This window comes from Hibiscus syriacus, unplaced genomic scaffold, assembly GCF_006381635.1.
Source record: "Hibiscus syriacus cultivar Baekdansim isolate YM2019G1 unplaced genomic scaffold, ASM638163v2 tig00117000_pilon, whole genome shotgun sequence".
Taxonomy (NCBI): Eukaryota; Viridiplantae; Streptophyta; class Magnoliopsida; order Malvales; family Malvaceae; genus Hibiscus; species Hibiscus syriacus.
Genome location: NW_024063516.1, coordinates 677,089 through 701,191, shown reverse-complemented (window position 1 = coordinate 701,191; position 24,103 = coordinate 677,089). Strand labels below are relative to the sequence as shown.

Below are 24,103 nucleotides of genomic sequence, written 5' to 3'. Positions count from 1 at the left end.
GAAACTCCATTCCATTTGGTCTCTTCCTTAGTGGCATTATTCATGGTTATAAGGATGAACTTGAAGATGCAAGATGAGAACACAGGAGTTTGGAACTTTGATTAAAACCTCATCTCTCCTACGCCTAATGTCAAAAACGAATGCATGTGCAATAACTAGTTTCATACGGGTGAAACAAACGGCCATGTGAACTTGTATACAAGCTTTGATCTGATTCAAGTATTCTATTGCCGAAAATACAAGTGGTGTCGTTATAATCTTCAAATGGAAACAAGTGTCGAATAAAAGAAAACCCAACGACGATTGGGGCTTATGGTTTTCGATCCATTCACGGCTCTTCTGACGGAAGAGACCATGTGGAGTAGAGAGAGAACGTGGGAATAATTGAATGAGACTCTGAAATCTGAAGTCTTTGCAGGGATAATTCAATTTTAAATTGCTTAAAATGAATTGGTTGTTTACTTCTACCCTACTTGCAGGGATCACATGGGAACCGACTGTCTTTGCATGGGAGTGAGTTTGGTCCCTTATTTAAACACCACACTTCTCATTGCAAATGCCAATAAATGCAAATACATTCATTCCCAGTGTTTCTCTAAAGTTGCAGTCAATCTTAATAACCTCAAGAAATGGAAAAAATGGTTTCTGCATTAGCAATCTTACTCGGCTTTTGCTTTGCAGGGAGCACCGTGAATGCTTTCGTGGCTTCCGGTTGGACTAAAGCTCATGCCACATTTTATGGTGGCAGCGATGCTTCTGGAACCATGGGTATACTCCCTTTCCTTTCTCTTGCATGCATTTTCCTTTTCTACTCTCATCATCGTTTAATATATGAATGGTTTCATTGACAATTATAGGGGGGCTTGTGGGTATGGGAACTTGTATTCCACTGGCTATGGAACAAGAACTGCTGCTTTAAGTACTGCCTTATTCAACAATGGGGCTTCATGTGGACAATGCTTCAAGATCTTGGGCGATTATCATACAGACACCCGATGGTGCATAAAGGGAACATCCGTCACAATCACCGCCACAAACTTTTGCTCTCCCAAACAATGCCGGAGGCTGGTGCAACCCTCCTCTCCAGCACTTCGATATGGCTCAGCCTGCCTGGGAAAAATCGGCATCTACAGAGGCGGCATCGTCCCCGTTTTGTTCCAAAGGTAGCATCTTCATAACATTTCTTCCCGCCCTCCTCATTAAAATGTCATCTATTAACGCTTTGTCGTTCTTGTAATACAGAGTTCCGTGCAAGAAGCATGGTGGAGTAAGGTTCATTGTGAACGGGAGAGACTATTTTGAGCTTGTTTTGATTAGCAAGGTCAATCATTGTCGTTCAAGGTCACCACTACCGATGGTGTGACTCGGATTTTTAACGACGTCGTACCGCAAAATTGGGGGTTTGGCCAAACTTTCTCCAGCAAACTACAATTCTAAGTTTACTAAAGGGCCTTGTGGAGTTCAGGATTTTGGGGGTCTAGCTCCAGGCAGAGGCGTGCTTATTATTTTACAAAAAGCTGCCCGCCATACATGGGATATATAGGATGAGGTGAAGTGCATCCTCGAACTCAAGGCTGCTACGTTATATTTTTATGCTTTTTGATATACAGAATTGCGACCATGTCTCAAGTTATTTTAAAGATCATAGTTGAACTGTCAATAAGAAGCGCGATAAAGCATTGCAGCTTCACCATTTTTGTAAAATTTGATTTCTCAAATTAATGTCTAATAATTCTACATTTCTCATCTCAAATTTATGAAATCAGCCCACAAAACTTGGATTTGTTTACTCACCGCCTTTGGCTGGTTATATCCAAGTATAATATTTTTTAATGGAAAAGCCAAGAGGTGAGTTTCCCAGAACTTGAACAGACAGACAGCTTCTGCCATTATTTCATGAACCGAATCTCTTTTGCCAAGTTGATCAAGGGGCTTCAGATGATAATTCATCGGTCCTAAATACAATAAAAAAGAAATAAAAATATTATGCAAAGGACTTGAGGCATGGTGGATCGTTGAAGCCAAACTCTTATTTTCATTTATGGGTCAGATGGAATCATAAGTTCTCTTATTTTCATTTATGGATCGTTGAGGCCCCTTCAATATTTTATTGCCAACGACCTCAAATATTTATTATGTATTTAAGAAATGATAATGAATTAATAAATAAAAAGGGGGAAATTATATAATTTTTTTAAAAAAATAATATAAATTAAAAAGTTTGAAAAAAAGAATTTCGATTCAAAATAAATTATATGAGAAATGATGAAAATACATTCATTAATCATCATGTTACACATTAATATAAGTTTCTTATTTTAATTTTTCACTAAATAAATTATACCTTAAAATTTTTAAAAACAAAATAAAATTCAAATCACAATTAAATCCTGCAAATGAATCAGTTTAGAACTTATGATTCCATCTGACCCATAAATGAAAATAAGAGTTTGGCTTCAACGATCCGCCACTAAGTAATAGCTTAAAAAGGTAATATCATTTTCTTTTAATTGCATGAATGACGAAAATGATGAAATCATCCATCCACTACGCTATTACCTTTTTAAGCTTCGTTGGGTAACGAAACGCTTTGCTTAAGTCCTAACCAGCCATCACCAATCGAACTATCGGCGCTGATGATAGCCCATTTGCTCCCTGTAAAACCTTTGGCACTGAGCTTGTTTTTCCTTGTAATCAGTTGAGTCAACTTTTAGGTTTGTTTGTTTATAGTTCAAAGAGTTCAATCATATACAAAGTCTTTAGATTTTAGTCGACTTGTTTAAATGATATGAAAAATGATTTCGTAGCAACCAGTCAACATGCAGAACGCCCTCCAAATTTAACGTTTATGATTATTTTAACAGGGCTTGTCGTTCTAGGAGCATGCTTCAGTGCAACTCCACTAAAAATAAAGAGTTCTTGATCTCCAGATATGCTAACAGCCATTATTGATTGGTTGCAACTCTAATTTACAATCTTATTTTCATCGTTATAAATATCACAATATTCCAATTCTTCCCAATATTCAAACAGACTTGCATAGCTAATCTGCGTGTACTAGTTGTTTTTCAACTATGGAATTCGTGGTTGCACTTTGTTTCGCTTTTCTCCTGTTTCCATTTCCATCTGCCATCGGAGCGCTGAGCTCGAACTACTACGACGACAAGTGCCCTCACTATGAATCCATCATTAGGAACGTCGTCAAGAAGGCGACGATCAAGGACAGAACTGTTCCATCTGCGATACTTCGAATGCACTTTCATGATTGCTTTATCAGAGTATATAAACTTCATATGTAACAAGATTGCTCAGATATCTTATGCAAACTAATTACTTGATTTATGTTTTTTTGTTTATTTATTTATTTTAAGGGATGCAATTGTTCTGTGGTGCACGACTCCAAAGGAAAGAAAAAGGCAGAGAAAGATGGAGCGCCTAACCGTCCATTGCATGCATTTTATGTCATTGACAGTGCGAAGAAAGCGTTGGAAGCCGAATGTTCGGGCGTCGTTTCTTGTGCTGATATCTTGGCCCTTGTTGCCAGGGATTCGGTAGTTCTGGTTAGTAACACGACCTTAACATACATACATACCTTGCTTATTCTTACCATGTTATTACATAGTAGCTGACCATATGTTCCACCCCGTAAATGTAATAAATTTCTCAACAACAACAACAACAATAATAATCCACGTATCTATCTGCTTTCTATTCACTTGCTTGGTATGGTATTATCATGTGTATACTTTTTTCCAGACTGGCGGTCCGTATTGGGAGGTGCCCAGTGGAAGGAAAGATGGAAGAATTTCCTTGGCAAGTGATGTTAAACCAATTTCGGTTAAGTAGTGGTTAGTGGTTGTTAAGCAGTTAATTGGTTGAAGTTAGGTATAACAGTCTTGTATTGCAGCCTTTAAATAGCTGCTCAACCAGTGTAAATCGTCATCACGTTTATACATAACAAAATTCTCTTTTGCTTCATTCGTGCTAAGTTTCTCCCATAGTTAACATGGTATCATTCGCCTTTAGATCCTGAATAGGCTTTTGTTGTGCATTGGTCTTTCTTCTTTCTTGCTTTCTGGTTCTTGTTTGCTTTCGAAGAGAAGTCATGGTGCATGACTTGACGATGATAGCTAAGGATGAGCAACTGACAGAAGCTAGCTCTCATAACTTTGCCGATTGTCTGCCTAACTGACTTAAACTATCTTCTTTGGAAGCAACAAGTAATTCTCACAATCAGAGGTCTCAGACTCGAAGGTTTTCTTGATGATTCCATGGTGGTTTCAGCAAAACTAACGCTTAATGATGCTGGTGAGCAGGTTGTTAATCCAACCTATCTACGGTATGTCAAGCAAGATAGTTCCTTGGCTTCTTGGCTTCGTGGCTTCTTTCCACCGTTAGCACCAACATTCTTCCTCAATTGAATGGTGATGAATCTACAGTTGCTGTCTGGAATACCATTGTCCACTCTGTGTGAGTACTAAACATGGGTGCGGATATATGTGCAAGTATACACAATCGAACAAGTAATACAGTGATAAGTTGATTATCGTCTCCATAGGGAATTGGGGAAATCAAATAAGTTTGTCAAGGCACTTTACTTTGTCACCTAAGTAAAGTTAGTGATGGTATGTACAAATGAGAATGTTGTGGCAAAATGGAATGACTGATGTGAAAATGGAATGGTGGTAGTGTGGTCGCAATTGAATATGTCGTGGCAAGTTGGATGAAATGTCGTGTCAAATTCAATTGTGATAAGTGTAAACAAATGTAAATGTCAAGGCAAAATAAAATGTAAATACTAGATTTAATATATAGGACTTTAGCTTTCTCACACGACAAGCAGTTATGGAATGAGTGATAGGAGTCACTAGGAAACTCTAAGTCTATTTCTCTAAATGGTATTTCTTATATGCCTAGCCTGCCCGAAAGAGTCTACTGAGATGCCCTATGCTATATCTAGTAAGGGACTCGACAGATTAAAGATACCATGGCAAAATCGATTGGCGTAAACCCCTGCAGTGATCATATTGGTCCAGATAACAGGTATGTCTTGGCAATACCTTTTTGCGGCAACATTAACATCTAACATATCGTTCTTTCACAACTCCTTTTAGTTGAATGAAATCCTAGCCTTATCTCTAAGGTGGATTAGGCCTAGTTACTACCTAGAACCCCTTTTTTATGTAGTTCCTCCCCAGTTTCTCTCGAATACTAAGGATATTTTGCCAAGGTATTCTCTCGAACCCTAAAACCTCCCAAAGAAAGGATACTCTCGTAGCTCCTACAACCTTAAGGCATTAAGTTTCATAAACAAAACATATTAAAGCATATAAAATAACCATTCATTGAAATAACAACTTAAACACATCCAAGCGAACTCCCACCAAATAGGATTAATTCATGGTGGGGTTCGAAATAAACAAGCACAAAGCAAGTTTCATCCGTTCCTTACAACCCAATAACAAAATATGAAAGCAAATAACTAAGAGGAGGAGAAAAAGCCTGACGTGCACTGCCCAATGTTTCCCTCGGTCACTAAGAACTGCTCCCAGCGAACGGGCTTCTCTCGGATGCTCAGGACGTCATTCCCTCAGGCTTGTCTAGGAGAAATGCCACGATAAGTAAGATTGACGGAGAAGTATGAGAACCTCTCTCTCTAACTTTTTAAGCTCAAATCTGGGTAGAACTAAAGTCTTCAATAATGTGGCTTCATCCTCTATTTATAGGTGAAAACTAATCCTAGGACTTGGTGTTGACTTTCCTAGGAAATCCCAAAATCATGGTTAAGTTGCTTGGGAATCGGGCATAACAGGCTATGATACAGCCTGGGTAGCTGGCTGAGTGACCGGCATAATCTCGTTGCAGGCGCCCAAGGACAGACAGGATCTGCAGGGTCAGGCGGCGTCATCAGCAGAACCGGCGGTTGCAGTGCCGGTCCCTCCAAATGGATCTTCGAGGTGGATTCCTCGGGCAAAGCTCTCGGAAATTTAGCGACAACTAGCTTCAAAAATATCTTCTCGTACTTTAAGCGTTTTCGAAATGCAAGTCTAACTTGGCATTTTCATTCTGCTCAGCAATCTCCTTATGTCACGGCATTTCCTTTCCTATTTTAATTGCTTTCAATACATGCACATCATCAGACAAGCACCCTTCCCATAAGGCAGCACCGCTTTAAAAATAAAATGCCGCGGCAAACTGAATTCCACCACATGCAACTAAATGCTTCTAAATGCATCTACATGGTCCTAAACGAGCTATTAGACACTCAATAACTTAAGTGAAAAGGTCCCAAAATGTGAATTTTTACGTAGTTATCACACCCCAAACTTAAGCTATTTCTTGTCCTCAAGCAATGGATAATAAAAAGCAAAACAAAAATACCATGGCAAGTTCATAAGCAGAATAGTCTTATGGGATAAAATTTCAGCCCTCAGCACATATGGCTTCAACATGCTAAACTGGTTTGAGAAATCTAGTATTGTCCCCTAGGGCAAGATTCTTTGTGTGGGTGTGTGCGTGCTTGTATCAAGTCCATGCTTAATAAACTTAAAAATTTTCTAAGCAAGCTTTCTTAATTTTCCATAACATTTACAAAATCTTTACTCCCAACTTACTTTCTTTTCTTTACTTCTGCTACGAGTGGAGTCAGCCTATCACTCTACCCTCCCACATTCTAGATGAAAGGGAACATACCTTCCACCCCAGAGCTAGTCAGGTAGAGTCATCCCAAGACTACTTTCATTTACTCATATGCCATGGCATAACGGAGTGTCCCTCTACAGATATGCCGAGGCATTTATTCACAACTTTATCATCATTTTTCATTTTTTAAACATAAGAGTTTTCATCATTCAAAGTTTTATGCCACGACATTTAAATTTTTTCTCAGAAAAAATTCCTAAGTTTCTCAAGCAGGAAAAACATACAATCGTGTTTTCAAATATTTCAAAAAATCAAGTCCTAGAGTTGGTTCTATCATCCTTAACCAGTCATGTACATTCTATCCTAGCCATCAAGAATTCATCATCATCAGAAATCCTTAACCAATTCTATAAAACTATTCAAAGATTTACTAATGTCATTGCATATTTATTTTACTACTACGACTATCATGTATTGATACGAGAACCCTACTTCCCCCAAACTTGAGAGAAGCATTGTCCCCAATACTGACTACAACTAAGGAAAATGAAAACTACATGCGATGAATGCAATGCAATGTAAGGTACCTTAACTTTAAACGGGTGGTGGTGCAGCAGTCGCGCGACGAGTGCACTTTCTCAGTTTGGCGGGGCTGGAATGTTCGGAGTCAGAAGCGGGTACAGCCGAAGGAGTACTAGGATCTTCTGGAACGATTAAGAGTTGGGGCTCTTCACGTTTAGATGCATTCTTCAGGCGACGTCGGCTCCTAAGCAAAGGAGCTTGCCGTGGTATCTCGGATTGGGACTCGTCGGTTGACTCGGTGGGATGCGATACTTCAGGTTGCTCTTCATCCATGGGTACGGCAGGTTACGACATATCAAGATGTTCTGCCGCCAGGGGTTCAACAAACTGTGGGGATTCTAGGCGATGAGCGAGTTGGATGTTGGCTTCTCGATCTGCATCAGGCGATACAACATGGACGGGATCAGGGTCAACGGGCTCTTCGGCTTCAGCGGCCTGAGGACTTTCTGCACGATGCGATTGATGAGCGTCGGCAGTAACAGGACGAGGTACTTCTACAGCTACCTCGGCATCCTCATGTGATGTCACTAGTGTTGCAGGGCAGTCTGGGATGGTGAAGTTTATATGCGAGAGAAATTCTAAGAAGGCATTGGTGAAAAATTCATCCTGGCGCTTAGCGTAAGCAAAATATGTCATCAGTTTATCGGACAACTGCCCGACGTGCTCTTGAGTGCGCTGGATTGCCCGCCCCAGGGCATCTGAGTTTGCCCTGGCATGTGGAGATGTGGTCGCCTTCTTTTCTTTTCCTTTTGATTCCTTCAACCCCAATAACATAGGGATTTTTTCCGTGGTAATCCCAGCAATACCCGGTAAAATCCCGTCGAATTGCTTCTCAGAACTACAGCAGCTTGTGCTTTAAAAAATGGTTCCACAACTTAACTTGTGGGAGCAACTTCTCCCAGTCCACGATCTTGCAACCTAGTTGTTGACCGTTCCATTGTGTGTCGGGAAAATAGTGGTCTTCCAGAATGCCTTGGTATGTTTGGTTGTAGGCGTCTTGTGCGAATGTGGTATGGCGGTCTTCCAGAACCTACAATTTAAAATACCGATTAATAGCAGTAGGAGTGAATTGAATCGAAATGCCGCGAACCATGACGACATGCTGGTTTGGCTCAGAGATGTTTGAGTAAAACTCCTTTACTATCGATGCGTTAACAGTGGCCGGATGCTTGGCAAATTTATGTCACTTGTGCTTGTTACCCACATCGAGCACTTCACTTCCAAATACGACATCCTTCTCCTCGGAGAAGATAAACCCCAACTCAAAAAAGACTCACCAGTTTTAATGGGTTGGAACTGACCTTGGGCGGAATCGTCCACAAACCGTGGCGGTGCAGAAGAAGATGGTCGGGATCGAACCATGGTGGAAATAGAAAACAAAATGTGGGAAAGGAAGATTAAAGTTTGGGTTGACTATGGAGGTTGTCGGCGTAAGAGAGGGAATAAAGAAGATGAGATAAGATAAAGGAAAAGGAAAAGTGAAAAGGAAGATAAAAACAAAAATGAGATTTTGTGGAGGAAATATTAAATACATGAAAATGCCGTGGCAAAAGCATTTTTTCATGCCACTTCTTAGTCTTTTCCTTGTAGAGCTTGGCATTTTCATATGCTTGCACTCGAAGCTCCTCCATTTCATTCAGATTGAGCAGTCGTTTTTCCCCAGCAAGTTACGCGTCGAAGTTTAGTTTCTTGATTGCCCAGTATACCTTGTGTTCTAACTCAACCGGGAGGTGGCAGGCTTTTCAATGTACCATCTTAAAGGGAGACATTTTCAGAGGTGTTTTGAATGTTTTCCTATAGGCCCAGAGTGCTTTATCGAGTTTTGGGGACCAGTCTTTCCTTCGAGGGTTCACCACATTCTCCAAGATTTGCTTGATTAAATGGTTGGACACTTCAGCTTGCCCATTTGTTTACGGGTGATATACCGTGGCAATCTTATGTCGCACTCCGTATTTCTATAATACCTTGGCAATGAGCTTGTTATCAAAGTGGGTGCCTTCATAACTGATAATGGCCGTGGTACTCCAAATCGAGTGAAGATGTTCTCGTAAAGAAACTTGAACACCGTCTTCGAGTCATTGGTGTGGCAATCATTTCCACCCACTTAGACACATAGTCCACCACCATGAGCAAGATGTATAAATCTCCAAATGAAGATGGGAATGGTCCCATGAAATCAATGCCCCAAATGTCGAATAACTCTATCTTCAAAATATTTTGCAGCGGTATTTCGTGTCGTCTGGAAATGTTTCCAGTGCGCTGGCATCTGTCGCATGCTTTGCAAAATTCGTGGGTATCCTTAAATAGTGATGGCCAATAGAAGTCTGATTGGAGGACCTTTGCAGCAGTCATTACACCTCCAAAATGCCCTCTACAGGGTGTTGTCTGGCAATGGTGTAAGATATCGCGTTGCTCCTATTCGGGGACGCACCGTCGAATTATTTGATCGACACATTGCTTGAACAAGTACGACTCATCCCAAAAATAGAACCTGACATCATGCAGAAACTTCTTTTTACCTTGGCTGTTCAATTCATAAGGAAAAACACCACTAACAAGAAAATTAACAAGGTCAGCGTACCACTAAATTACCGTGGCATATAAAATTTTCTCATCAGGGAATTCTTCTTTAATATAAAAAATGTCATGGCATTCTGAAATGTTCTATAGCCTAGATAAATGGTCTGCAACCTGGTTCTCAGTACCTTTCCTATCAATGACCTCTAAGTTGAACTCTTGCAGCAGTAATATCCATCTAATAAGTCTAGGCTTGGCATCTTTCTTGTTCACTAAGTATTTTATAGCTGAGTAATTAGTGTGAACTATGACATTGGTGCCTATCAAATATGGCCTAAACTTGTCAAATGCAAATACCACGGCAAGTAATTCTTTCTCAGTGGTAGTGTAATTCATTTGTGCCTCATTCAAGGTACAACTAGCATAATATATAACATGAAAGATTTTACCTCTACGCTGCCCAAGCATAACTCCCATGGCAAAATCACTTGCATCACACATTAATTCGAACGGTGTCGTCCAGTCTGGGGGAACTATGATCGGTGCAGAGATAAGTCTCTTCTTTAACTCTTTTGAATGCGCCATGGCATTTCTAATCGAACACGAACGATTGGTTTTGTTGCAGCAGGGTGCATAAGGGCTTGAAAATTGTGGAGAAGTCCTTGATGAATCGTCTATAAAATCCAGCACGTCCAAGGAAACTCTGTATGCCCTTGACCGAAGTTAGTGGGGGTAGCTTCTCGATCACCTCGATCTTAGCCTTGTCGACCTCAATGCCCCTTGCAGAAATCTTGTGGCCTAGAATAATGACTTTTGTTACCATGAAGTGATATTTTTCCCAGTTTGGCACGAGATCTGCCTCCCTCACATCGCTTCAGTACCTTCATTAAATTACCGAGTCATTTTTTAAAGTCATCCCCAGAAACAGAAAAATCATCCATGAATATTTCCAGAAAATCCTCAACCATCTCTGAAAATATGGCTTGCATGCAGCTCTGAAAAGTTACAGGGCATTACAGAGTCCAAACAACATTCTTCGAAAAATATACGTGCCATAGGGACACGTGAATGTTGTCTTCTCCTGGTCCTCCGGTGCCATGGAAATTTGATTATACCCCGAGTAGTTGTCCAAGAAACAGTAAAATGCCTTGCCAGCAAGTCGATCCAACATTTGATCGATGAACAACAAAGGGAAATGATCCTTCTTGGTGGCTTTGTTGAGCTTACGGTAGTCTATGCAGATTTATCACCCGATGATTGTGCGTGTAGGTAACAACTCATTGTCTTCACTGGTCACCACGGTCGTGCCTCCCTTCTTTGGCACACATTGAACGAGACTTACCCAAGAACTATCCGAAATGAGGTAAATTACTCCAGCATCAAGCCATTTGAGAATCTCTTTCATAATAACTTGCTTCATGATTAGGTTTAATCTTCGCTGTGGCTCTATGGATTTGCCATGGCATTCTTCCAGCAAGATCTTGTGCATGCAGATAGTTGGACTTATCCCCTTCAGATCTGCCATAGTCCATCCTAACGTTTTCCTATGCTGTGACAAAACACTTAACAAACTAGAATCTTGGTTAGGAGTAAGGGCAGAGAAAATAATCACAGGCAAAGTTTCATTATTACCCATATAAGCATATTTAAGATGATGTGGCATATTCTTAAGTTCTAGGGTAGGAGCATGATGTCATGAGGGCTTAGGAGGAACAAACTCGTCAAAATTCAAAGGTTCAAAATGCGTACCTGGGCTAGCTTTGAGGAAGCTAGCCTGTTGTTCATTTGTAGAAAAATCATTAGGCTCTCCAGCCTTTAAGTCTTCAAGTAGCCTCTCATCAGGGTCGAGCTGAATGAAATTGTCTTGGCAAAATTGATATGTTCCCTTTACAATTGTTGTGTCTACTTCAAAAATGCTTTGGCATTCTTCAGAATCATCCATGTACTTGAGAGATCGAAAGACATTCACAGTGACTTGTTGATCGACCAATTGCATGGTCAGCTCGCCCATCTCACAGTCGATGGGAATACGACCGGTAGCTAGGAAGGGTCTCCCCAAGATGATGGGTGCTGTAGCGTCAACCTCACAGTCCAAAATCAGAAAATTGACAGAAAAAATGAATTTGTCAACCCGCACGATGACATCTTCAATTCACCATTTCAGGACGCACATGTGAACGATCGACTAATTGTAAAATGACAAATGTGGGTCTCGCATTTCGTATCCCAAGCTTCACAAAAATTAACTTAGGCATCAAGTTTACGCTTGAGCCAATGTCACATAGTGCCTTCCCAACAAATTTTTCTCCTATCGAAAATGGGATGATAAAACTGCCTGGATCATGTCTCTTTGGTGGTAGCTTACTTAATGAAGAGCTAAATTCTTTTTCCGTGGCAATAGTCTCGTACTGCTTTACTTTTATCTTCTTAGTAACAATTTCCTTGAGAAACTTAGCATATATTGGTATTTTCTCCATAGCCTCCAGAAAAGGAACATTGATTTGAAGTTGACTTAGAATGTCAACAAACTTTCTGAATTGAATATCTTCATTATGCTTCTTCAGTCTTTGCGGAAAAGGAGGTGGTGGTCTGGCTTCCTGTACTGATGAGGTGCAAACAGAAGTTGCCTTGGCACTTTTATTTGCCCCCTCAGTGTCTTTACTTGATGAACCCTCAGCTTTATTCTATTCCACTGGTGCTTCTTCTTGTACTTCTTGATCAACTTGCATTGTTACAAGGGGTGAATCATCCTTAGGTCTTCCCCCAAACTTGTCTTCAACATTAATTTGTGTACCACTTCGGAGAGTTAGCATACTGTAGTTCTCCTTGCCATGAGGTTTGGTGACTTCAATATCACTCGACAAATGTCATGGTCTGCGTTCTTGTAATACCGCGTCAATTTGACCAACCTGACTCTCCAGCGCCCTTAATGATGAACTATGGCTATGAAGCAGGGCTCCTTGATTTTTGATGAAGGTTGCATGGTCTTGCAGCATTGTCATTGTTGTTGCAATGAACTATTGCATCGTGGCCTCCAAAGAACTGGTATTTGATTAAGATGGCCCTCCCTTGCTAGAATTATGCCATGGCATATTCGATTGATAATGTTGTGATTCATTGAAATTCTGCTGCCGAGCTGGTTGACGTGCACTGCTGGTTCCTTGATTTCCCCATGAAAAGTTTGGACGTTGACGCCATCCAGGATTATATGTGTTGGAATAGGGGTTGTTGTTGCCTCGATTAAAGTTACCTATAAAATTGATGGATTCTTGATTGGTCGGGCAGTCACTCTCATTGTGATTATCGTGGCATAATAAACATGCTGAATGAGATGTCTTCACTTCTCTCGCCTCACTTGGCCTTTGCAAATTCTTCAACATATTGATGATAGCGGTAAGTTGGGCGGACACCGAATCTTTAGAATATAGCTCGAAAGCTCCATTAGATTTGCGCCCAACTCCAAGCCTTGTGGATAGAAACTGATAATCGTTTGTGGCAATCTTATCCAGAATGTCAAATGCCTCTGCTGGTGATTTGTCAATCAGTATCCCATTTGCCTAGGCATCTACATCATCCTCATGGGCGCGTTCACTCTATTGTAGAACATCACCACTTGTGTCTAATCTTGAAAACCATGATTTGAGCACTTGCGAAGCAATGCCTTGTATCGATCCCAACACTCATACATTGACTCGTCATCAGCTTGACGAAAGGAAGCAATGTCGTTCCTCAGTTGGGTGTTCATGTTTGGAGGATTATACCGCAACAAAATTTTTTACACAGATCAATCCACGATACCATTGAACCCACAGGAATGCCACTAAACCAAGCCCTTGCTCGGTCACGCAGAGAATATGGAAATAGGTTTAATTTCAGAACATCTTCGTGTACTCCTTGTTGGCGAAAAGAATCACACACCTCCAAGAAGTTACGAATATGATGTTTGGCATCTTCATTTGGCATGCCCCCAAACTACCCTATGGAGTTTAGCATATTGAACATGACCGGTTTGAGCTCGAAGTGGGCTGCCTGAATCTCTGGTGCCATAATTCCAGGATTTAAATCGTCTAAAATCGGGTTTAAGTGATCACGAATGATACGAGGTCTGGGTGCATTCCCAGCAAATGGATTTCAGGTTCAACCTGGTTCTAATGGCTCGTAAGGGTTACTTCTGGTCATACACCACGAAATCCTGAAGAAAATAAGAAAAATAAAGGGCAAAACTATATAAAAGAAATATAAACAAGTAAAATAAAAAAATGCTATGACAAAACAATTTAACTTCCAGTTTCCAATTTCCCGGCAATGGCGCCAAAAACTTGTCCGCTCTGTGTGAGTACTAAATATGGGTGTGGATATATGTGTAAGTATACACAATCGAACAAGTAATACAGTGATAAGTTGATTATTGTCTCCACAGGGAATTGGGTAAATCAAATAAGTTTATCAAGGCACTTTACTTTGTCACCTAAGTAAAGTTAGTGATGGTATGTACAAATGAGAATGTTGTGGCAAAATGGAATGACTGATGTGAAAATGGAATGGTGGTAGTGTGGTCACAATTGAATATGTCGTGGCAAGTTGGATGAAATGTCGTGGCAAATTCAATTGTGATAAGTGTAAACAAATGTAAATGTCAAGGCAAAATAAAATATAAATACTAGATTTAATATATAGGACTTTAGCTTTCTCACACGATAAGAAACTATGGGAATGAGTGATAGGAGTCACTAGGAAAATCTAAATCTATTTCTCTGAATGGTATTTCTTCTATGTCTATCCTGCCCGACAGAGTCTGCTGAGGTGCCCTATGATATCTCTACTAAGGGACTCGACAAATTAAAGATGCCCTGACAAAACCGATTGGCGTAAACCCCTGCAGTGATCCTATTGGTCTAGATAACATGATATGTCTCGGCAATACCTTTTTGCGGCAACATTAACATCTAACCTATCATTCTTGCACATCTATTTTTTAGTCGAATGAAATCCTAGACTTATCTCTAAGGTAGATTAGGCCTAGTTACTACTTAGAACCCCTTGTTTATGTAGTTCCTCCCTAGTTTCTCTCAAATACTAAGGATATTTTGCCAAGGTATTCTCTCGAACCCTAAAAATATCCCAAGAAAAGGCTACTCTCATAGCTCCTACAACCTTATGGCATTAAGTTTCATAAACAAAACAGATTAAAGAATATAAAAACAACCATTCATTGAAATAACAACTTAAACATCCAAGCGAACTCCCACCAAATAGGATTAGTTCATGGTGGAGTTCGAAATAAACAAGCACAAAGCAAGTTTCATTCGTTCCTTACAACCCAATAACAAAATATAAAAGCAAAGAACTAAGGGGAGGAGAGAAAGCCTTCGACGTGCACTGCCTAATGCTTTCATCGGTCACCAAGAACTGCTCCCAACGAACGGGCTCCTCTCGGATGCTCAGGATGCCATTCCCTCAGGCTTGTCTAGGAGAAATGCCATGACAAGTAGGATTGACGGAGAAATATGAGACATTCTCTCTCTAACTTTTTAAGCTCAAATCTGGGTGGAACTAAAGTCTTTAACAATGTGGCTTCATCCTATATTTATAGGGGAAAACTAATCCTTGGACTTGGTGTTGACTTTCTTAAGAAACCCCAAAACCATAGTTAAGTTGCTTGGGAGTCGGGCTGAACAGGTTATGATACAGCCTGGGTAGCTGGCTGAGTGACTGACATAATCCTGTTGCAGTCGTCTAAGGACAGATTGGATCTGCAGGGTCAGGCGGTGTCATCAGCAGAACTGGCGGTTGCAGTGTTGGTCCCTCCAGGCGGATCTTTGAGGTGGATTCCTCGGGCAGAGCTCTCAGAAAGTCGGAGACAACTGGCTTCAAAAATATCTTCTCGCACTTTAAGCGCTTTTCCAGTCAAAATTGGCATTTTCATTCTGCTCAACAATCTCCTTATGTCACAACATTTCATTTCCTCTTTTCATTGCTTTCAATACCTGCATATCATCAGACAAGGACCTTTCCCATAAGGCAAAACCGCTTTAAAAATATAATTCTGCGGCAAACTGAATTCCACCACATGCAACTAAATGCTTCTAAATGCATCTACATGGTCCTAAATGAGCTATTAGAAGCTCAATAACTTAAGTGAAAATGTCTCAAATTGTGATTTTTTTACGAAGTTATCAACCACCACCAGACTGTATTCGAAGTTATCCACCACAAAAATAATGGCATTGCATTGTTGCCTTAGATCAATGAAGAAAGGTTCTCAATCTATGAGAGATTACACCATGGCCATTAAAGAAATTTGTGACCTCTTAGCCACATGTGACAACCCTATCTCAGATATTGATCAGATCGCCACCGTCCTTAATGGCCTTCTAGCCGAGTATGAGCCAACAGTGGCTGCGATTACTGCGAGCAGAGAACCATTTGCCCTCGACAATGTCATATCAGTCCTCATTGATGTTGAGTCTCACCTTGATGCCTCCTCAAGATTCCCAATAGGGGTCAATTTCACTCACTATAACACCAACCAGGGCTCAGACACTCAACAATATAAGAATTGTGGGCCTACTAAGACTAACAATACTGCTAGTAACAAGTATAACGGGAGACCCAAACATCAATGTCAACTATGTGGAAAGTTAGGTCATCTAGTTGACAGATGCTGGTATAAGTTTGACCAGAACATCAAAGGCGTAACTGCTCAGCAAAGCTTCTTATCTAATGCCATAGAGGCGAACATCTGTTCATGTTTCCCTCATATAGCTGACTGTCATTACAATCCTTTTATAAACACCAATACAGGAGATGAAGATTCAACTGACACCGAGCCACATGACAATGCACATGTCAATGTATTAATGGCCAATGGTCCTCTGAACTATGCTAAATGGTTTCTTGATTCAGGAGCCACTCACCATGTGACTGGCACCACCTCTGCACTCTCAAGAAAATAAGCTTACACTGGCAGTGGTAAGGTTCATCTAGGAGATGGTTCCACTATTCCAATTGCACATATTGGTACAAATACTTTAAAGACTGACTCTAGGGATCTCTTGCTTGATTACATCCTGTATGTTCCAAATATTAATAAGAATCTCCTGTCAGTTTCGAGATTTATTCAAAACTAATTCAGTTTTCTTTGAGTTTCACAAAAATACTTGTTATGTTGTATATGAGAGTATAGGAATCGTGCTGTTAGAAGGGAAGCTTGATAGATGATTGTAAACCATGCAAGACACAGCAACACTAAACAACACTATTGTAAAAAGTACCAATGAATACTGGTTATGGCACAAAAGGTTGGGGCATCTAGTAGCTGAGGTGGTGATGACAATCCTCAACAAGAGGCTAAGTGTAGATAAGAGTGAGGTGTGTGCAACATGTCAGATGGGAAAATATAAAACTCAGCCTTTTCCTATGTCACAAACTGTGTACAAACAACTATTTGAATTAGTAGAGTTTGATGTATGGGGCCCTGCTCCTATTGTCTCTAGTGGTTTCAGATACTTTGTGAGCTTTGTAGATATATATTCAAGAAACAGTTGGGTTTACCTCTTAAAGAATAAAAGTGAGGTTGTTGTCTCCTTTGAAATATTTGTTTCCTTAGTCTCAAATCAATTTAAAACAACCATTCTTGCATTGCAAACTGACAATGGAGGTGAGTTTCGTTTTCTTAAAGCTGTCACACATAAGCTTGGCACTAAACTCAGGAAATCATGCCCATACACCTCACAACAAAATGGGGTGGTAGAAAGAAAACACAGGCATATAGTTGAAACTGCCTTGACTCTACTGGCACAAGCCTCAATGCCCTTAACTTTTTGGTCTCATGTAGTTCTTAGTGCAATATACCTCATCAATATAATGCCCTCTAAGACTCTTGGCAATATTTATCCCTATCAGAAGTTGTAAGACAAGCCTCATGATTACAGCTTCTTCAAAATCTTTGGCTACCAATGCTTCCCCAACTTTAGGGTGTTCAATACACACAAGTTTGATTTTCGGTCCAAGACTTGTGTTTTTCTAGGGCATGTCTGCAATTTGTGAGTACTAAATATGAGTGCAGAAATATGTGCAAGTATACACAATCGAACAAGTAATACAGTGATGAGTGAGTATCGTATCCACAGGGATTAGAGAGATCTTGAGTAAAGTTTATGCACTATTATAAAGTAACTAAGTATAGCTAATGATATTAACAAATGAGAATGTTGTGGCAAAATGGATGGAGATGTCGTGACAAATTAAATTGTGTTTAGTGAAAAAAATGGAAATGCAAAGGCAATATAAAATGTAAATACTGGATGTGATTATCAGGACTTTAGACTTCCTCACACAACAAGCTACTATAAGAATGAGTGATAGGAGTCACTAAGGAAAATCTAAGTCACTTCTCAGAATGATCTTACTTCTATGCCTAATATGCCCGACAGAGTCTACTAGGGAGCCCTATGCTATCTCTAGTAAGGGACTCGACAGAGTAAAGATGCTTTGGCAAAACCGGTTGGCGTAAACTCCTGCAGTGATCCTATTGGTCCAGATAACAGGATATGTCTTGGCAATACCTTTTTGCGGTAGCATTAACATCTAACATATCGCTCATGCACAACTCCTTTTAGTCGAATGAAATCCTAGCCTTATCACTCAGGTGGATTATGCCTAGTTACTATCTAGAACCCCTTGCTTATGTGGTTCCTCCCTAGTTTCTCTCGAATACTAAGGATGTGCTACCTAGACATTCTCTCGAACACTAAGTAATCTCCTAAGGAACGACTACTCTCGTAGCTCCTACAACCTTAAGGCACTAAGCTTCATAAACAAAACATAATATAACATTGAAAAATAATCATTCATTAAAACAAAAATTAAATATCCAAAATAAACTCCCACCAAATAGGATTAGTTCATGGTGGGGGTTCGAAATAAGCAAGCACAAAGCAAGTTTATCCGTTCCTTATATCCCAAACGATAAAATATGAAAGCAAAGAGAAAACAGAAAGAGGAAAAGCCTTCGATGTGCACTGCCGGAGCTTCCCTCGACCACCACAGACAGTCCTAGCGAACTAGCTCCTCTCGGATGCCTAGAACGCCACTCCCTCTAGCTTGTCAACGGAGGAATGCCACAGCAAAAACGATTAACAGAAAAAGGAGAGATATTTTTCTACGAATTTTTAGGCTCTTGGCGGCTGTGTAAAAGTCTCTAAGTCTCTTTAAAAAGTCAGGTTTTATCTTCTATTTATAGGGGAGAATGAACCTAGGGTTTTCTATTAAAATTACATTAGTACCCTAAAGTTCATTCATTTTATTTGAGAGTCGGTGCAAAGATGGTAACTGGCCCCTCCTTTATGGCTGATTGCAGAAATCATGTTTTATGCCATGACAGTTGGCTCTTACTAAAAATATTTTCTTTGACTTTTTCTGCCCAGAAATGTCGTTCGAGTTGTCACGGCAATGGATAGTATTAACCAAAATAAAAATACCATGGCAAGTTCAGAAGCATAATAGTTATATGGGATAAAATTTCAGCCCTCAGAACATTTGGCTTCAACATGCTAGACTAGTTTGAGAAATCAAGTAATGTCCCCTAGGGCAAGATTCTTTGTGTTGGTGTGTGCGTGTTTATATCCAGCCCATGCTTAACAAACCTAATTTTTTTTATGTAAGTTTTCTTGTTTTGCCACTACATTTACAATTTTTACTCCCACATTATTTTCTTTTCGTTTTTGCTTTTTTTTAACACTGCTACGAGGGGAGTCAACCCATCACACCTACCATCCCACACTCTAGGTGAAAGGGAGCATACATTCCACCCCCGAGCTAGTAAGGTAGAGTCATCCCGTGACTACTTTCATTCACTCATATACCATAGCTGTCATTTATTTATTTGTAGTTTCCAGGAAATGCTATGGAATAGCGGAGTGTCCATCTACAGATATGCCGAAGTATTTATTCACAACTTCATTTTTTTTACAAAGTAGGGTTTTCATCGTTTATGCCAAGACATGCAAGAGTTCTCTTATAAAAAATTTCTAAGTTCATTAAGCATGAAAAACATACAATCGTGTATTCAAAGGTTTCAAAAAAGCAAGTCAAAGAAACAAGTCCTATAGTTGGTTCTATCATCCTCAATAGTCATGTACATTCAATCCTAGCCATCAAGAATTCATCAACATCGAGCATCCTTAATTTATTCTAGAAAACCAATTCAACCACTTATTAATGTCATGGCATATTCATTCTACTAATACTATCATACAATGATTTAAGAACCCTAACTCCCCCAAACTTGAAAGAAGCATTGTCCTCAATACTAAATAAAAACTAAGGAAAAATCTAAACTACATGCTATGAAATTCAATGCAATATAAGGTACATTGACTTCATGCTTGTGGTGGTGCGGCGGTCATGCAACGTGTGCGCTTTTGTAATTGTGTGGGGATGGAATGTTCAGAATATAATGCTGGTACAGATGAAATCTGGATGGACCCTAACCTTGTAAAGAAAAATAAAATATTCAATTAAAAGGAAACTGAATAAAAACAGTAACAAAATAAACATTTATTTATGCACAGGAGTAAATCCAAAATGTAACGGCATATTCAAGATGCTTGGCAAGTCTCGATATCGTGCAAGAGGAGTGCAACTTTGTCGCGTTCGATCGCAGTACCAGTATAGACCAAAATGCCCCACACATATAACAGTTCCACCTTCAAAGTATTTTGCCCTGGCATTTCGCGTTTTTCACATCTGAATTGTAGGACCTTTGCAGTAGTCCTCTCTTTTTAAAAGTGTTCTCCGCATGAAGCTGAATGGTAGTAGAATGAGATCTTTTATCTCCCTTTTGTTGTGGCAACTTGAAATCATTTGGGCAGCAAACTTGTTGAAGAGGTCGGGGCCATCCCTATGCCAGTAACCACCATTGTGTATGACCTTGTTCTTTCCTAGGCTATTTAAGTAAGGAAGCAAAACAACACTAACGAGAAAATTGACAATGTTAGCATACCACAAAATTGATGCGGCAAATAATAATTTTTCATTAGTGAATTTTTCCTTAATCTTCATTTCATTCCTTAATTCTTTTATAATTTCTAGTCTAGACAGATGGGCAGTTACTTGGGGTTTGGGATGAGTAAATTCAATAGAATCCCAAGGTTCAAATTTCATACCTAGTCTAGCTATTGGTGAGCTAGACTGACTCATCTCATTTGGAATATCCTCGAGCTCCTCTTTGTCTTCTTCATCAAGCTTCAAGTGATTATCAGTGCATAAAAATTTGTTGCGGTAAAATTCTTCAGCTTTCCTTTGGTCATAAACTCTTACTGATGGGGGCTTTTCTTTTGCCGTGGAAAAATTTTTCTTATCTTCATTGGTTGCACTCTTCGAACCTCATCATTGTTTTCCGGAAAATATAAAGCTTTTTGCACCTTCGGATCTTTGTGCATAATCTCATTACTGGGCTCTCTGAGTGACTCCCCCCCAAACTTAGCATCCTTTTCGATTTTAATACCACTCCTTAAGGTGAATGTATAACAATGTTCTATGTATTGAGCCTTAGTGACTTCAGTATCACTAGGTAGACTGCCATGTGGGCGAGACTGTAATTTCGTGGCAATTTGGCCAACCTGACCCTCCAAGGCCCTTAAAGACAAGCTGTTACTTTGAAGCAAAGCTTCTTGGTTTTTTATAGAGGTCGCATGGTCATGCAACATGGTCTTCGTGGTTGCTATAAAATCTTGCATTGTGGCCTCCAAATAACTTGTGTTGGATGAAGATGGCACTCACTCGTTATAATTATGCCATGTCATATTCGTTTGAAAACCCTAGGAGTCATTGAAGTTCTGCTGCCTAGCGGGTTGACTAGCATTGTTGGTTCATTGATTTCTCCAAGAGAAGTTTGGACGCTGATACTATCCAAGATTATTAGAATAGGGGTTGTTTTTGCCTCGATTATAGTTCTCTACATAGTTTATAGACTCCCGATTAGTCGAACACTCGCTCTCATAGTGATTGCCATGGCATAATAAACATGCTGAGTTGGATGCATTTGTCGACACATCTAGCATTATCCTTGACCTTGAATAGGGAAATTGGTAATCATGGTTAGCGATTCAATCAAGAATTTTAAAAGCCTCTTCAGGTGATTTGTCGAGCAATGTCCCATTTTTCAAGGCATCTAGCATCATCCTCGTGGATGCATTGACTCCATTATAGAACATCACAACTTGAGTCCAGTCGTGGAATCCATGATTGGGGCACTTACGAAGCAAACTTTTGTATCGATCCCAACACTCATACATAGACTCTTTATCGCCATAGTGAAAAGATGATATGGCATTTCTAAGATTGTTGTTCATATTGGGTTGATTATGCTGTAGTAATTTTTTTTTGCACAAGTCAGTCCAAGACCTTATCGAGCCAGAAGGTAATCCATTGAGCCATGCCCTGGCGTGATCTTTCAAAGAATATGGAAATAACTTCAATTTCAGCACATCTTCATACACACCTTATTGTCGAAAGGAGTCACGGACCTCTAAAATGCCGAACATGTTGCCTTGCATCCTCATAAGGAGTTATCGAGCCAGAAGGTAATCCATTGAGCCATGCCCTGGCGTGATCTTTCAAAGAATATGGAAATAACTTCAATTTCAGCACATCTTCATACACACCTTATTGTCGAAAGGAGTCACGGACCTCTAAAAATGCCGAACATGTTGCCTTGCATCCTCATAAGGAGCACCACCAAATTGCCCAATCAAGTCTAACATGTCGAACATAACCGATTTGAGCTCGAATTGGGTTGCCTGAATCTTGGGAGCTACAATAGCAGGTTTTAGGTCGTCTAAGGTGGGAGCTAAGTGATATTTAATAGTTCGTGGTCGAGCAGCATTCCCATCATTTGGAATTGTCGTGGCATTTAGAACTACAAGATCCTTCACTCGATTTTGAACAATACGAGCCTCAGGTTCAATATGAAATAATGGTTCTTTGGGTCTTTTACGGGTCATGCGACAACGTAACACCTGAGAAAGGCAAACACAAAAACAAGTAACTATGTACAAAGAAAAAAAATAAAACGGTGCAAAAACTAAACTCAACATCTTCAATTGCCAATCCCCGGCAACAGCGCCAAAAACTTATCCGCGATTTGTGAGTACTAAATATGGGTGCGGAAATATGTGCAAGTATACAGAATCGAACAAGTAATACAGTGATGAGTGAGTATCGTATCCACAGGGATTGGAGAGATCTTGAGTAAAGTTTATGCAATATTCTAAAGTAACTAAGTATAGCTAATGATATTCACAAATGAGAATATTGTGGCAAAATGGATGGAGATGTCATGACAAATTAAATTGTGTTTAGTGAAAACAAATGGAAATGCAAAGGCAATATAAAATGTAAATACTGGATGTGATTATCAGGACTTTAGACTTCCTCACACGACAAGCTACTATGGGAATGAGTTATAGGAGTCACTAAGGAAAATCTAAGTCATTTCTCAGAATGATCTTACTTCTATGCCTAATCTGCCCGACAGAGTCTACTAGGGTGCCCTATGCTATCTCTAGTAAGGGACTCGACAGAGTGAAGATGTCTTGGCAAAACCGGTTGGCGTAAACCCCTACAGTGATCTTATTGGTCCATATAATAGGATATGTCTCGGTAATACCTTTTTGCGGTAGTATTAACATCTAACCTATCGCTCATGCACAACTCCTTTTAGTCTAATGGAATCCTAGCCTTATCTCTAAGGTGGATTAGGCTTAGTTACTATCTAGAACCCCTTGCTTATATGTTTCCTCCCTAGTTTCTCTCGAACAATAAGGATGTGCTACCTAGACATTCTCTCGAACACTAAGTAATCTCCTAAGGAACGACTACTCTCGTAGCTCCTACAACCTTAAGGCACTAAGCTTCATAAACAAAATAGAATATAACATAGAAAAATAACCATTCATTAAAACAAAACTTAAATATCCAAAATAAACTCCCACCAAATAGGATTAGTTCATGGTGGGGGTTCGAAATAAGCAAGCACAAAGCAAGTTAATCTATTCCTTACATCTCAAATGATAAAATATGAAAGCAAAGAGCAAAGGGAATGAGGAAAAGCCTTCGACGTACACTGCCGGAGCTTCTCTTGGCCACCACAGATAGTCCTAGTGAACTAGCTCCTCTCGGACACCTAGAATGCCACTCCCTCTAGCTTGTCAATGGAGGAATGCCACAGCAAAAATGATTGACGGAAAAAGGAGAGATATTTTCCTCCAAATTTTTAGGCTCTTGGTGGCTATGTAAAAGTCTTTAAGTCTATTTAAAAAGTCAGGCTTCATCTTCTATTTATAGGGGAGAATGAACC

General features: G+C 39.9%; 2 pseudogenes; both read left to right on the top strand.

The window, feature by feature from the left end:
* Window positions 1-629: 629 nt before the first annotated feature.
* On the top strand, window positions 630-1,537 carry LOC120194679 (annotated as a pseudogene).
* A 1,537-nt stretch (window positions 1,538-3,074) lies between these two features.
* The window catches only part of LOC120194684, a 31,430-nt pseudogene continuing 10,401 nt past the window's right edge, over window positions 3,075-24,103 (top strand).